The sequence below is a fragment of the Ascaphus truei genome, chromosome 3, assembly GCF_040206685.1.
Source record: "Ascaphus truei isolate aAscTru1 chromosome 3, aAscTru1.hap1, whole genome shotgun sequence".
Classification (NCBI taxonomy): Eukaryota; Metazoa; Chordata; class Amphibia; order Anura; family Ascaphidae; genus Ascaphus; species Ascaphus truei.
The window spans coordinates 371,731,392-371,748,891 of NC_134485.1; the positions used below are offsets into that span (position 1 = coordinate 371,731,392).

At 44.0% G+C, this 17,500-nt stretch overlaps 1 protein-coding gene across 3 annotated transcripts in view; it reads left to right on the forward strand.

Annotated features, from left to right (window-relative positions):
* The window catches only part of LNX2 (ligand of numb-protein X 2), a 117,433-nt gene that overhangs the window by 11,120 nt on the left and 88,813 nt on the right, over positions 1–17,500 (forward strand). Inside the window, exons 2-3 of one of the 3 annotated variants that reach the window (XM_075592199.1) lie at positions 2,608–2,743; positions 3,381–3,480. The exons of the other annotated variants lie outside the window; for them this stretch is intronic. The gene's annotated coding sequence lies outside the window, so the exon portion shown is untranslated. The remainder of the gene's footprint in view (positions 1–2,607; positions 2,744–3,380; positions 3,481–17,500) is intronic. 3 annotated transcript variants of the gene reach the window in all.

Below are 17,500 nucleotides of genomic sequence, written 5' to 3' on the forward strand. Positions count from 1 at the left end.
CCTGCCCAAAAGAGCTTACAATCTAATTAAGGACTAATTGTCCCACATGCCCTCCCTGTTCCTACAAAGCTAAACTGCAGTAAATCAGAACCAGTTACCTTATTTGGAACTGTCCTACACGGGCACGTTTGCCGTGTGCCTATCCTAAGCAGCTGTATTTGCCCTTGGGGAAAGGTGCTCCAAGCATCTACATTTTTCCAGTGGGAAAGAAAAATCTCCCACTGTTTTCCCTTGAATCCACCCCCCAATAGCTTTAAAGCATGACTCTGTTTTTATGAATATGAAATATGTATCCTTTCTGTACCTTCTTTATAGTCTAAGGGCTGTTATATAGTGTGTGTGGCCCATGCGCGCGCGCCTGTGCGAAGGCGCGTGCACGTGCCGCACATGTTTTGGGAGTATACTGTGCGCGAGTGAGGTACTGTGTGTGTGTGTGTGTGTATATGTGTGTGTTTAAATACGTTTTCAAATAGATAAATGAACCCTTTAATAATTTTTTTAAATAACATGGTACACACACACACACATACATACATACACACATATACACACACATATACACACACATATACACACATACATACATATATACACACACACATACATACATACACACATATACACACACATATACACACATACATACATATATACACACACACATACATATACTTACATTTTCAGCAAAGGTTGCGGCGTGAATTCATTCTTTTTCTCATCTTCCCCCCTGTCGGCCGGTTCCACGCTCCCTGCCGTGCGTGCGCTGCACCATTATAGAATGGCTGACTAACCTCAGCCAACTAAAACTGCCACGCGCGCACGGTGTAGCGCATACACGCAGTATAGAACCGGCCATGGGGTATTTGAAAGCCATGATCATGCTCCCCACGTATCTTCCCTTCTCTTTTGTAAGGTAGGCCATACATATTGAGGTTCTTTTGCATATGTATGTATGTATATATACTGTACAGTTGTGTGAAAAAGAAAGTACACCCTCTTTGAATTCTATGGTTTTACATATCAGGACATAATAGCAATCATCTGTTCCTTAGCAGGTCTTAAAATGAGGTAAATACAACCTCAGATAAACAACAACACATGACATATTACACTGTGTCATGATTAATGTAACAAAAATAAAGCCAAAATGGAGAAGCTGTGTGAAAAACTATGTACACCCTTACTGTTTCCATAGGAATTAAGATGCTAAGTAGCAGACAGGTGCTGCTAATCAAATGCCATTGATTAATTGATCATCAGCAAGTGTGACCACCTCTATAAAAGCCAAAGTTTTAGCAGTTTGCTGGTCTGGAGCATTCAGGTGTGTGTTAACACAATGCCAAGGAGGAAAGACATCAGCAATGATCTTAGAGAAGCAATTGTTGCTGCCCATCAATCTGGGAAGGGTTATAAGGCCATTTCCAAACTATTTAAAGTCCATCATTCTACAGTGAGAAATATTATTCAAAAGTGGAAAACATATTAAGATAGTTGCCAATCTTCCCAGGAGTGGACGTCCCAGCAAATTCACCCCAAGGTCAGACCGTGCAATGCTCAGAAAAATTGCAAAAAACCCAAGAGTTACATCTCAGACTCTACAGGCCTCAGTTAGCATGTTAAATGTTAAAGTTCATGACAGTACAATTAGAAAAAGACTGAACATGTATGGTTTGTTTGGAAGGGTTGCCAGGAGAAAGCCTCTTCTCTCTAAAAAGAACATGGCAACACGACTTAGGTTTGCAAAGTTGCATCTGATCAAACCACAAGACTTCTGGAACAATGTCCTTTGGACAGACGAGACTAAAGTTGAGATGTTTGGCTATAATGCACAGCGGCACGTTTGGCGAAAACCAAACACAGCATATCAGCACAAACACCTCATACCAACTGTCAAGCACGGTGGTGGAGGGGTGATGATTTGGCCTTGTTTTGCAGCCACAGAACCTGGGAACCTTGCAGTCATTGAGTCGGCCATGAACTCCTCTGTATACCAAAGTATTCTAGAGTCAAATGTGAGGCTATCTGTACGACAGCTAAAGCTTGGCCGAAATTGGGTTATGCAACAGGACAATGATCCCAAGCACACCAGCAAATCTACAACAGAATGGCTGAAAAAGAAAAGAATCAAGGTGTTGCAATGGCCAAGTCAAAGTCCAGACCTCAACCCAATTGAAATGCTGTGGCTGGACCTTAAGAGAGCTGTGCATAAACAAATGCCCACAAACCTCAATGAACTGAAGCAATATTGTAAAGAAGAGTGGGTCAAATTTTCTCCACAACGATGTGAGGAACTGATAAAGTCATAAAGAAAACGATTACTTCAAGTTATTGATGCTAAAGGTGGTTCTACAAGCTATTGAATCATAAGGTGTACTTCGTTTTTCACACATGGCTTCTCCATTTTGGCTTTATTTTTGTTAAATAAATCATGACACGGTGTAATATGTCATGTGTTGTTGTTCATCTGAGGTTGTATTTACCTAATTTTAAGACCTGCTAAGGAACAGATGATTGTTATTATGTCCTGATATGTAAAACCATAGAATTCAAAGAGGGTGTACTTTCTTTTTCACATATCTAAATATCTATATCTATCTCTTTATATAGCGCCATCTGTGTACATAGCGCTTCACAGCAGTAACACACGGGACATAATATAACACCTAATGGGAATAAGCGCTTGAGTCGTCAAAGAAATATTAGGAAAAGGAGTCCTTGCCCCGAAGAGCTTACAATCTAAGGGGTAAGTAGGGAGAACGTACAGAGACAGCAGGAGGGTATTCTGGTAAGTGCGTCTGCAAGGGGCCAATGTCTTTGCATTATATGTGTAGTATCAGCCACGGTGATATCCATATGCTTCATTCAGGAGGTGGATTTAAAGATGGGTCCTCCAAAGTAGGTAGAGAGGGTGCCAGTTGGCTACTGAGGGGAAAGGCATTCCAGAGGTGTGGGGCAGTGAGTGAGAAAGGTTTAAGGTGGGAGAGGGCTTTAGATACAAAAGGAGTAGACAGAAGACATTCTTGAGCAGAACGCCAAAGTCGGGATGGTGTGTAGTGAGAAATTAGGGCTGAGATGTAAGGAGGGGCAGAAGAGTGTCTAGCCTTAAATGTGAGGTGGAGAATTTTGTGTGTAATAGGATGCCAAGAAGAGGGTTTTCATCAGGTGAGACGCTGAGACAGATTTAGGAGAGAGTAAAGTGATTCTAACAGCAGCCTCTAAGATAGATTGAAGGGGAGGCAGGAAAGCCAAACAGCAGAAGGTTACAATAGTTGAGACGGGAGAGAATGAGGGCCTGCGTGATCTAAATCTGCGTTATCTAAATAACACTTAAAATGTAAACCCTGCAATGTTGCCACTATCTTGCCTATATGTTTTTGCAGATACGCCATCTCTCCAACTCCTCCAAACTGGACACAGAGCTCAAGTTGGGGTCTCATAAAAGATTTATACGGTGGCAATACTACTTCCTTCTTTCTGTTGGTAAGGTCCTACATATAACGCTCCCTATATTGCCTAACATCCAATTTTCCAGCCCTGCATTTCTTGGCCACTTCACAATCATCATATATGACACAGTCTAAGTCACTTTCCTCCTTGTAAGAGCAATACACTAGCCCAGGGATGGCCAACTCCAGTCCTCAAGGGCTACCAACAGCTCAGGTTTTAAGGATATAGCTGCTTCAGCACAGGTAGCTCAATCAGTGGCTCCGTCATTATATACTGAAGCAGGGATATCCTTAACACCTGACCTGTTGGTGGCCCTTGAGGACTGGAGTTGGCCACCCCTGCAGTAGCCTGTATTACGCCATTGTTTTTTTTTTTTTTATTGGCTTACTCCAATTACTCGAGTCACAATATCACTAATAGAGACATTGATGAGGGCAGCTTCCATACAGAGCCCTGCGGCACTCCATTTGTTCTCCCTTCTTTAGGGGGTTATTCAATAAACTGAAATATTGCTGATTTGGCCCTACCACACGGAAACACCCATCATGCTGAATTGGCACGACTACACTTTCTGAATAACCCCCTTCAGACTAGACTACACTCCCTGTTGCTTAACACCCAATCAGATTCTTGCGAGCGCTGTGTTTAGGAACTATTCCCAGACTACTCAGCTTGTTTACAAGTCTAATGCCGTGTCAAGGCTTTTATTGAAATGAAGATAAGCTACTTCAGAAAAGGGGAAGGGAAACACAAAATGGATGTGCACCCTAAAAGAATTCACTTATATGCACACCAAACTAATGTAAAAATTAACTTTTAATAAGTACCTTAAAACATATATTACCAAAGTAATGTGTAATGTGGATTAAAAATATATTAAATCAGAAATATCTGGCATCCGTGTCTTTAATTATTAAGTCGTGCTGTCCCAGATGTCCACTTAGTATTAGTGGGATACAAAAGACAGAGGATGCTAGGAGTCAGGGTGTTACCCCCTCTGGAGCAACGATGAGACCCAGTAGTGAGAATATATAGTAGTTCACAGATAGAGCTTCCTTGCTAGATAGACCAGCGCTGCGCACTGCAATAAGGGCTTGGTGTGTTAAAGTGCAGGTGCCTGGGTAGTAAAGTTAGCACATACAGTGTAATGATAATACAGACACTGCAACATACATCCACCAGACACAGCAGTGCTGGGGTGAATAACACAGAGATAACTGTGAAAGCACCTCACATAGAGTGCAAGGAAAGCAGGCACACAAACTGTAGAAATAAATAAATAAACGACTATCTGCTATGGTCTGCAAAGTTAGAACCAGGAGACTACAGACACTACATTAAAACAGCTCCAAGTAGGAGACTGACAACATTGGACGCGCAATGTTGTCAGTCTCCTACTTGGAGCTGTTTTAATGTAGTGTCTGTAGTCTCCTGGTTCTAACTTTGCAGACCATAGCAGATAGTCGTTTATTTATTTATTTCTACAGTTTGTGTGCCTGCTTTCCTTGCACTCTATGTGAGGTGCTTTCACAGTTATCTCTGTGTTATTCACCCCAGCACTGCTGTGTCTGGTGGATGTATGTTGCAGTGTCTGTATTATCATTACACTGTATGTGCTAACTTTACTACCCAGGCACCTGCACTTTAACACACCAAGCCCTTATTGCAGTGCGCAGCGCTGGTCTATCTAGCAAGGAAGCTCTATCTGTGAACTACTATATATTCTCACTACTGGGTCTCATCGTTGCTCCAGAGGGGGTAACACCCTGACTCCTAGCATCCTCTGTCTTTTGTATGCCACTAATACTAAGTGGACATCTGGGACAGCACGACTTAATAATTAAAGACACGGATGCCAGATATTTCTGATTTAATATATTTTTAATCCACATTACACATTACTTTGGTAATATATGTTTTAAGGTACTTATTAAAAGTTAATTTTTACATTAGTTTGGTGTGCATATAAGTGAATTCTTTTAGGGTGCACATCCATTTTGTGTTTCCCTTCCCCTTTTCTGATTCACTTTTCAGTTCACAGTTTGCACCCATCTTTTTGATTACCTCACTTACATATTTAACTACATTATACAATTGGTATGGTCCTGTGATCACTCCCCATCCCTCTGTTGTTTCTATAAGCTACTTCTCCTTCTAATCTAGTGTTCTGGCAAATTAATAAAGGAAATCTATGAGGCTTATTTTATGTAATCTCCCCCAAGTGAAACCAAGAACGCCTGACTTCAGTAGCAGGGAAATGAATGGAAGCACTGCTTAAGGAAATAAAATGTGACTATCATGTATCCAACTATTTCCAAAAACTACGTAGAAAAATTGAATTTGACGGCAGATGAGAACCACTTGGCCCAACAAGTAGACCCACTTTCCTATGTGTTGTACGACCCTATTTGATCCTTGGCTTTCTTTCATATATAGGATAGCCTTATGTCTATCCCAATCATTTTCTTATTCCCTTACTGTATTTGCTTCTTGCACCTCTGTTTGGTGGCTTTTCCATAAAGCCACCACCATTCTTTCAAATATGCTTCCCTACTGTACTGCTTCAATCACACCCCCCTCCTGTCCCCAAAGTGGTACATATTGAAGTCCTTTAACGTTCCTGGTACATTTTTATAATGTATACCATGCATCATTTTGGTAGCTCCTCATTGCATACTCGCATTCACGTTCTTCTGGAAATATGGTCTCGAGCAACGTTTACCGTCCTCTCCCGCATTTTTATTCTGTGCTCTCTCCTTCGAAACAATAGAAAATGACACCGTGCTCTCAGTATAGTAAAATTGCAGTGCAGCAGCCAATTTTCTCAAGAGAGGGCAATCTCTAATGTTCATCATTTTAAAGAAAACGAAAGCTGCACTTGTTAGCTCTGTTTGTAATGTTATATAATTGGGTTTGTCTGAGGCTGTGTCCATTCAAATAAAGAAAGGAAACATATTGGATAGAGAAAATTCCTTTTATTGGCTCGGTCCGAGATTATAGTTTGTTGTTAATTCCTTTAATTATAGATTTCTTAATAATTGATACTTCAGATTACCAGTTGGCTAATAGAATCAACATTTCTACCCAACTAATTATTAAATTAGAAAGCTGATAATAACCACATGGTGCATCTAGTATGCCCACTTTCTTATCTGTTGTAATACCTCCGCACCTATTTGAACCACGGCTTTCTGCCATATTTGTGATAACCATGGGGGTTATGCACAAAGCAGTGATATGTGTTTTTAAGTGAGATAAATGCCTTTATTTCTCAATATTGCGTGCAGCGCGATTCACAAAGCAATGATAACACTGCAGTATCGCGCTTAAAAGGCTTTTCATCATCAAAACACAGTCATTGCTAAAAAAAATTGCGCCATAAATTGCGCCAAAAAGCATGTATCTCACTTAAAAACACTTATCACTGCTTAGTGCATAACCCCCCATCATATGTCTATCACAATCATTTTGTCATTCCCTTACTCAAGGTATTAACTTCTACCACCTCTGTTGGGTGGTATTCCATGAATGACTGAACTAAAATGTACCCATTTGTATCGAGAAGGAAATCATTCAGATGATGCTTCAGTAGAACTTTACTTTGTAGAGCTAATGTTTTTTCTTTCTTTCTTTCCAGTAATGGATTTATTTTAGCTGACTTTAAGCATGCACATGGAAAATCCAGCTCCCGGTGATACGATTGTATTATATGTGCATTTCAAAGGCTCAAATTCAATTAGGACTTAATCGCCTTATAAATGATGTCTACATATTCATAAAGGCATACTTGAGTCACCCTAGCATTTAATAAATCCACATTTTCATGAAGCTTGTATTTTTGAAGTGAAACTTCCTTAGTGGCACCTCATTCGTGATGGGGCAAAAAAGAATTGTGGAGACAGAAATGAAACGGATGTGACGTCAGTGCTGGCAGTTGAGGCCGGGCTGTGTTCTGGCTCAGCCCGACCCCAACACTGACATCACACCCGCTCCACAAATCAGATGCGGCGGCGGCGGCGATAGCCGCCGGCGCCGCTCCTAATCACCCCCCACACACCGTGACATATGCGGCGGCGATAGCCGCCGCTCCTAACTGCCGCTGCCATGCCGCGCAGCCTCTCTCCTCCCTACCTCCGCTTTCCTGCTGACATGCGGCAGCCCTCAAAATTTAATTGGCAGCCGGTGATTCGCTGTCACGTAAGGTGTGTTAAGGGGTATTTAATTCCCCTCATCCGGCACGGGCTCTGTGGTGCTGCCCGCCGTGGAGTACGCTGCTCCGTGGTGGGATAGCTGAGGCTGAGGCTCCACCCCCTGCCCTGTCACTCCTGCTTTGGTAACGGGACCACGTGTCGCCGGGGGGGCTGGGAGTCCGCAGCTCCGTGTCCAAAGATCAGCCTGGGGTAGTGGGAGTCGGGAGGAGGGGGGTAGTGGGAGTCGGGAGGAGGGGGGTAGTGGGAGTCGGGAGGAGGGGGGTAGTGGGAGTCGGGAGGAGGGGGGTAACGGGACCACGTGTCGCCGGGGGGGGGGGGCTGGGAGTCCGCAGCTCCGTGTCCGCATTCACACAACACAGAGAGAGAGACACACACTGACCAGCTCCTGGGACCAGGCCCGCTCTCTGTCCCAGCCAAGCGCTCTGCCGGGTTGGAGACTCAGACAGAGCCCCCCTGCGCATGCCATTCCTCCACCGCCGTAACGGCCGCCGCTGCCCGCGCCCGCTGACATGCGCGGTAGTCATGGCGATGCTCACAGGCGGCTCGGAGTCCTCCTTGCGCTGCCGGGTGAATGAGGACGGCTTTCCCCCCCTCCTCCTCCCCCGCTCAACATACTCACCGCCGTCACAGCTAACGAGTGCCGAGATCCTGCACTGGTGCGGCTGCGCCGAACTGCTGCTGCTCTCCGCGGGGGCCCACCAAGTTAAGGAGTTCTCCAGCTTCGAGGCTGGCGCTGCCAACCAGTCGAAGGCTGTGTTCGTGGTGAGCTGCGGGGGTGAGTGGATGGGGTGTACTTCACGGCTGAGGTGATGTGGGCGCCGCTGCTGCTGGTCCCGATCTCCCCACACATATTCCTGGCCCCGGCCTTCTCCTCTCTCTTCCCGCTGCTACCTGGCGGAGACCTGCAGGCTATCAACTGCAGCTGGCCGGACAAGAAGAGGATCCCGGGGTTGAGGACGTGGAGCTGCCCTCCTTGCCCCCCGAGCTACAGCTTCACATCCGGAGCCTGGTTTCAGGACTCAACCACCTGATGGAGGGTATCGGGGTGAGAGAGGAGTGCTTCTCGCCTCCTGCTCCAGTAACGCGGGAAGCGGGGGGGTTTGAGCGTGCCGCTTCCCACGCAGCACTGCCGGAGGGGGGGGGGGCCTCTTAAGCACAGGGGGGGGGGTGAGAGAGAGTCAGGAGACTCAGCCAGAGCCCACGTGGGTCCGCAGCTCAGGGGGGGGGGGGGGGGAGAGAGAGTCAGGAGACTTAGCCAGAGCCCCCGTGGGTCCGCAGCTCGGGGGGGGGGGGGGGAGAGAGTCAGGAGACTCAGCCATAGCCCCCGTGGGTCCGCAGCTTGGGGGGGGGAGGGGAGAGAGAGTCAGGAGACTCTGCCAGAGCCCCCGTGGTTCCGCAGCTCGGGGGGGGGGGGGTCTTGGGAGGGGAGTCAGGAGAGAGGGGGAAGGACAAAGAAATAGAGACACACATACACATAGACTGACACATACACACACACAGTGCCTGACACACATACACACACACACACTGACTGACACACATAAACACACACTGACTGACACACATAAACACACACACACACACACACACACACACACATAAACACACACCCACACACACACTGACTGACTGACTGACTGACACACACACACAGACTGACTGACTGACACACACACACTGACTGACTGACTGACTGACACACACACACACACTGACTGACACACACACACACTGACTGACACACACACTGACTGACACACACACACTGACTGACACACATACACTGACTGACACACACACACACACACACACACACACACACTGACTAACACACACACACACTCACACACACTGACTGACACACACACACACTGACTGACACACACAAACTGGCTGACACACACACACTGGCTGACACACACACACTGGCTGACTGACATACACACACACACACACACACACACTGACTGACACACATACACACACACACACACACACACACACACACGCTGACTGACACACATACACACACACACACTGACTGACACACACACACACACACTGACTGACACACTGACACACAGACACACATACACACACATACACACACATTGACACACATACACACACACACTGACACACTGACTGACATACACACACACTGACACACTGACTGACATACACACACACACACACATACATACATACACACACACTGACTGACACACACACATACACACACACTGACTGACACACACACACTGACTGACACACACACACGCACGCACACTGACTGACACACACACATACACACACACTGACTGACTGACACACACGCATGAACACACATACACACACTGACTGACACACATATACACACACTGACTGACACACATACACACACACTGACTGACACACATACACACACACACTGACTGACACACACACACACACACACACACACACACACACACACACACTGACTGACACACATACTGACTGACACACGCACACGCAGTTACACGAGGAATTCACACTTATTGCAAATACAGGGGATGTATGCCAAGCACGCACGTTCTAAGTCCAAATTTATTTGTGTTTTGTCAATGAAATTGTATTTTGATTTTTAATTAAAACATCACAAATACAATTTCTGTGACAAAAGTCAAAGAAGTTTCACTTACTATGCGCGTGCACAGCACACACAGCTTTTTTAGTTGGTGGCTCCTTTCAACAAACGGTTTAATGTTTTGTACATCAAGTCTTACCTTTTATTTTATAGGATATCTGTTTCTATGCTATTGAGTCTGTGCTATGTAAAAGAATTGCTGGTATCTCCAGAATAAATTATATTTTAGATTCTTCGTAGGTAAAGGGACGTGAGTTATAAGTAAAATCAAATGACAAACACAGTGTTTGAATATATTTTTTTTAAAGTATTTTGCTTACATTTTTTGGCACTGAAATGAATTGAGAAAAAGGAGTAAAAAAACCGCAGTGTGTCATGCAAATCTGCTCAGCGAATGAAGTCAATATGATTGTTTGGCCCTTTTGAGACCGTGCATCAAACTCTTAAACCCAAGATGATCAGCCGAAAAGCTTTTTGTGTTAGAACCAAAATGGCAAAAACTATACATTTAAATTGACCAAAAGAGACAGGAGGAGAACATGAATTGTAATTGTGCAATAAATGGAAATGAACAAATTTACAGGTACAATCTTCTGCTCACATTTCCACCAATTCTTGCAGAACTGCAGAGCCCCTCCCAACAAAAACCAAAATTTCCACACTAATTCCATTTGTGGGTTACAAATTACAGTATATGTATCTGCAATTTAAAATGAAATACTAAGTAAAGTCATAAGTGATATTGCACCTAACGTATTCATGCTTCTTTATATGTAGGGTCGCTCTGCATGCACTACCTTGTAATAGTATTACTACCCGATAGTATTCGTTGTCTCAATGCATGGCTTAGACCAGTGTTTCCCAACTCCAGTCCTCAGGGAACCCCAACAGGTCAGGTCTTAAGATATCCCTGCTCCAGCACAGGTGGCTCAGTCAAAATGACTGAGCCGCTGATTGACACACCTGTGCTGGAGCAGGGATATCCTTAAGACCTGACCTGTTGGGGTTCCCTGAAGACTGGCGTTGGGAAACACAGGCTTAGATGGTAAACACTTCAGAACATACCTTTTGTATTCGCGTTCTGTGCTGTTTCATTCGATAAAGTGTTGAATACAGTCAGCAAAAACTGATACTAAAATAGCAACTTAAAACAGGAGCGAGAAAATGGTAAGTTTATTTATAAAATGTTTTTTTATTATACATTGAAACATTACATTGAGAGTTACCTCTCGTTTTCAAGTATATCCTGGGCACAGAGTTATGATGACAATATTTGGTTACATTAAATGAACAGAGGTTATATATTATATTTACAGACATTTCATGGACAGGTAGAGATAATATGTGATTATTGGCATATATAGCAGCTAAAGACGAGATTAGAATGGGAGATAGCTGAAGTCTTGAAATTACTTAAACTGGAGGCGGCTTTGAGAGTCTCGGGTAGATTGTTTCAGACAAGGGGTGGCACGGTAAGAGAAGGAGGAGCGGCCGGATTTTTTGTGGAAACTTGGGACCGTGAACAGTCTTTTGGAGTCAGATCTCAGGTGATACGAGCTGCATGTGGCAGGGGTGAGGAGCTTGTTCACATAGCGAGGTAACTTGACCAAAAAGGTATTTGAAGGCATGACAGGAAAATGTACTTTGTGTGACTGAATTGTACATTGAAGGTGCAATACCTGGCACTTTAGCTGACCAACAAACATTAAAAAAAAAAAATTAAACAATCTACTTGTCTGTATTGAACAACGTTTAGCTTATCCGTGAAAGCCCCCATTTCCATTGTTTGGTTCAGGAAGACCATAGTGAAAGGAAGATAGTTGGGTAAAGTGATGGTCACAAGTTGCTCGATCTGCCATGATCCATGAAATCATTGAAAATAACGTAATGTTCCCTGAAACAGGGACGGCTGTGATGTTTCCTGTGTTAACGCCTGCTTCCCTAAAGTAATCGAATGAAAAAATAACGCTGTAATGGAGGTCATTAGCTTAGGGTACGCGCAATGTTATCTCTCTCTCCCCCACCCCAGCAAATGCCCTCTTTCACTATACAGTATGGCTGTTACTAATGTCAAAGTGATGTATACGTAGCGTTAATTCTAACCTTAACGCTCCTTAGGGAATATATCATGTATCTCATTTTGACTGTGATTAGCTCATTTGCATTTTATTTGGAATAAGAACTGTGAAAAATAGAGCCAAGCTTTTTACGGAAGTGAAACATGCTTAACATCAGATTATGTTGCTTTAGTTAATACTGCGTTACGGTTAATGTGCGTTAACTTGGGTTAGTGCCATGTTAAATAGGCTTACGTAGTGTAGTGAATCTGTTCTTGGAAAATGGAATCTCCTTTAGAATTGACACCCTTTCCCCGGCTTAAACTAAGCAGCAGTAGTAGTTATTGTGCTGTAATGGTCATCGCCTTTTATGGAGTGAAGAAGTTTTCAGGTGTAAAATATAATGCATATATGAAGCAGTTACGTCATAAATACAACATCATTCACATTCAAGTTGGACATGCCCCTCATTTAGGGCAAATCTCACTCGCTTGGCAACGTGATCACCCTTCATTGAGGAGTTTTCTCCTTCTGGGACAGGCTATTGCCCTTGGTATCAGGGCTGTTTGATTTATTAGGGAAGAAGCAGAGCTCATTGGGTTGGCGTTAGTTCGACTCCGTCTCACTTATTGTGAGGAATGGGAAGCAGTATCTATCTGCAGGTTCAGTGAATGCTTCTAACATGAAGTTCACAGAGGATAGGGATCCCTGCTCCTGATGATCTTGAAGTCTGAAAGATGTTGGTTTTTGCCCTTGGTCTGTGAGATTAGGGATCTTGTTTGTAAGTGTACAGCTGCAGCGTTATGGTTGGTCGCGCTGTCGCACCTAAATCCGCTGCGGCACTGTGCTTTTTTTTCATCTTTGCTTGCGGAGTCTCAGTACGGAGACTTAATGGCCCATCAGATTAACACAGTGGGGGGTCCCTGCGTCTGAATGGGACTTGCGCTGTTTGAATCCTACCGGGTTGCACCTGTCTGCTGTATAAGAGACACGCAGTAAGAGTGAGACTGAATCAGTCCCTCCCCCTGCGCGCCTCTAACAGACGATTGCACAGCTTTTACTTTAATAACCCAGTATTGAAGCAGGGGTCCCCGGAGCTGGACTGCATTCATTTCAGCCACGAGGACACCCTGCTTTCTGAGTTACTAACCCCGTTTTGGGGGGCCGGTACCTCCCTGCATTGTTATAATGTTCCGGTCACGTGGGCCGTGACGAGGGAGAATTTAAACATGGCGGGGATACCGGCACCCCACACCGGGGCCTGTAACTCGGGAAGCAAGGGGTCCTCAGGGCTAAAATTAATGCGGTCCAGCTCCGGAGACCCCTGCTTCAATACTGGGTTATTAAAGTAAAAGCTGTGCAATCGCCTGTTAGAGGCGCGCAGGGGGAGGGACTGATTCAGTCTCACTCTTACTGCGTGTTTCTTACAGACAGGTGCAACCCGGTAGGATTCACACAACGTGAGTCCCATTCAGACGCAGGGACTCCCCGCTGTGTTAATCCGATGGGCCATTACCAACTGCAAGGCGGTGTGCCGCGGACTGTCAAGGCATTGCGCACTGTTGACCCGCCCATTCTCGCAGTGGCGCGACCGACCACAATTCTCCCTCCCCCTCCAAAAGTTCGTATGAGTTCATGTATGTTAAGTATCTTGTGCCCTGAGAACAAGTGGTTTTTTTTGTGTGTTAATAACATGGTTTTCTTACTCTCTAGCATCTGAGGTTACCATGGTAACCTTTAGACCGCACTGGTCTCTGGGGGAGAGCTCCATTTTAACTTCCTGGTCACTTTGATGCTGGTTCTATACGTGCCGGAGTGACCAATCGGAACGCTATTGACCCCTTAATGTTTCATTTGCTTTTATCTCCTGAACGGGCATCAGATTTAACAAATAGAAACCGTGATCAGTGGGGCCTGTTGCTTTAACGTATATGTGTTTATGTAGAACGAGATCTATAAACCTACGGGCAGCCAATTCAATTTAAATGTTTACCCCTGGGCCTCTGACAAAGAAGGACAGGTGGGACTAGAGAAGACTGAGCCCTTATCTGCTCTTTCCAGGCAATAGTGTTACTGTAGTGACGAGCTGCAGAGGCCCAATTTCATATCTGTGTCCCAAGGATTTGTGAGAAATGCCTTTTTTTTTGTCTCGTTTTCTAGTTGAGACAGCAATGCCTGATTCATTCAGCCTTTCCTTAAATTATTCATGCCCCGTGGCAGGTACAGATGAGTGTTTTGCGTGAGGCTATTAGAGAGTGAAAGGGGGAGAGAGACAGAGGGAGACACAGTGTATAAATGGAGATGTTATTCTGTTCCATGTTCAAGCAAATTGATCTTGATAGGTGAGTGAAGACATTCAAAGTCATTTATTTGTTATGTCTGCACAAAAAGACAGCACTTGCAGGTTTAGTTTCATCACCAGAAGACCACACACATTGACAATGAGCAGTGACCATGTTTCATACAAATATGTAGGGTTCTCTTTGTAAATTCCATGGTATATTCCTGGTCAAACACATACATATTTCTTCCTAGTGGTTTAAAAAAAAAAAAAACATTAAATCCCCCTTTTTTTTTTATACGGTGGGATCCAGGGGTTCAATTGAGCCAATCGGCAGTGGGGACCCCCTGGTTCCTAAGTTACTTACCGGTGAAGTTTCCGGGTTTAAATCTCCCTCAGCGAAAAAAACACTGCAACATCATCGGTTGTGGTTTCCTATTGGGTGGCCATAAAATAACATAATTAATAAATACTACACATAATGGTCTTTAAAATAACAGTAATAGCAGAAACTTAACCAGTAAGTATCTCCAGAAGCAGGGGCGCCTCAGAGCTGAGTATTATGTGGTTTGGCTTTGGAGGACCCTCCGGTAACCAATCCTGTAAGAACAAAAATGGAGGTTAGTTAGGGTGGATTGATCCTTCAAGCGTTAATGGTTGTGTTTTATTGTTGCATTTTTCTTTTCAATAATGAATTGTATGTGATCCCTTTTCTTTGTTTATGGGATGTAGGGCCCTTATCCCCTTATTGCATCATCATTCGTCTGTATTTGCATTTGACAATGTGCTAACGCTATGTAGGGTTCAACATCCATAGTCAGCCTTTCCTGCTCATTCTCCCCTCTCTGAGGCCTAACAGATTTCCCACTGCATCACAGGAATTCCTCCGGATACTGTGGCACAGCCCCCAGGTGACTCCCCGATGCTTCTCTGTGTTCAGCGGCAGTGGAGAACATTACTGTATACTTAGTTTTTTATTTGCGGTACAGTGTAGTGTTTTTGTCACTTCGTTGCCCAGCATGACTTATTTAATGTCTGGTTGAAACCTATTCCAACTTCACATTGCAAGTGAGTATAACCAGTCTCACACTGATGAGACCCAAAAGGTTGAAACAGCTGTATATACTTCTTTAACCCAGGCTGTGATAAAAAGCTGTGTAAGGTGGCAGGCATAAGCTTATAGGTGTCCATGTTAAAATGGATTTAAAGCAAAAGGTGTACTTATTTGCATGCCATTACCCAGAATCTTTTGTTGCAGTGGATGCACTGTACGCTAGGAGATAATGGGGAAACGCAGAGTTGCAGACCTGTCTGAGACATGTGAATGTGCTCACAAGTGATATTTTATTTGCTTTGTGCTACGCAGTGGAGGGTATTTGTAACTTTTTGCACCTACCATAACTTATTGGATGGTTTATGGTTGTATACTTCATAAAATACAAATGCGCCCTCTGAAATTCTTTATGGTATACCACAGGGCTTTTGTGAAGATAAAGCCCGCATATATGAAAGGTTTATTAGGAAACAAAAGGATTGATTAAACCAAGCACCTTTAGTACTCTCTCTCTGAATCTCCCATCATACCATCTCGCTTGGAGATCTTTGGGAAAAGTGACTGATGTCTGTAGAATGTCTGACCGCGGCCTGGGTGGGGAAGGAGGTGCTAAGCTACCAAAACAGCTATTTGCCACCTGGCTCGAAGCGGAGAAGTGATGCGTAGGTCCGTACTCGGCAGATGGGCAATTATGGACACTAAAATCTTTAATATTTCAGCACTGACCACAGGAATTGGGAAAAAACTAAAGTGTGTTTATTTACTCCATAAATCACAAGCTATTCGGATGTTGAGGTCCCCCCCATTTACAACGTTCTTATCTATGAAGAGACCCCCGCGGGGGCTCGGGATCCGTTATGTTGTCACTTACACTGAGCACGCCAAGAGGAAGACGGTAACTGCTATGGAGGTGGTGTACGCACTCGTGTAAATAAAATACCCTTAAATACAAATACATATAAACATGCATCCATACACAGACGTTATATAAATAATGGGGAACACATTTTATTTTTAATAGAAAAGTTGTATGCATTGGGGGATTAAGGAGGACCTTTTTTTTTCTCCTTGGTTAATTTATCTTCTTCTGTGAGAGAAGCAAGATAAAAAGAGCACTTATATATGCAGTCAATGTGTATTTATAAAACAGCTTTGTTTTCGAACAACCTTGGGACCACGTCCCCTGAATATAGCAAGGATAGGTCAATTAACAAGGGACGTCTTTGTTCAGGAGCAGTCGGGATACTTTGGGCCCAAAATCAGTTACAGTACTTGTCAACTTATTTCTCCCAGCCTTTAATAACCCCTCAGGCCCCTGGTCCGTTGGTTAAGATTACTCTCCTGTTATTTATGCTTAGTCTGCCACTGAATTGATTCTCTATATATTTAGGTGGTAATGTTCTTTTGAAGCACTTTACTGCTACCAAGCGTGCATTGGCGAGAAATTTGCTATCAAAGCAGTTATCTGAAACTTTTTCTCAAACTCGCCTGTGGTATCTCGAAAATACCAGTAAGCTTGTAACTCTTTAAAACCGTCAGTCCCACAAAAAAAGGAATTGGAACCAGGAGTGACCTCTTGTGCTGAAGCACGTTTTTTCTGTGCCGTAAACCCACTGGTCCCAATAATTCGCAACCTTTGACCTTATGCTTCCTATAGGTTCTTGGAAACCACAAGATTTGGTGGTCATATTATATCCCAGAAGGAATTTTTAAACCCCAGATCTAAAACGGTAAGTATTTTGGGAAAAAAGCGTGGTTTAGCACCACCCCTTGTTCCAATGATGGAGAAATAAATAATAATATAGAGAAAACTATTTCCAG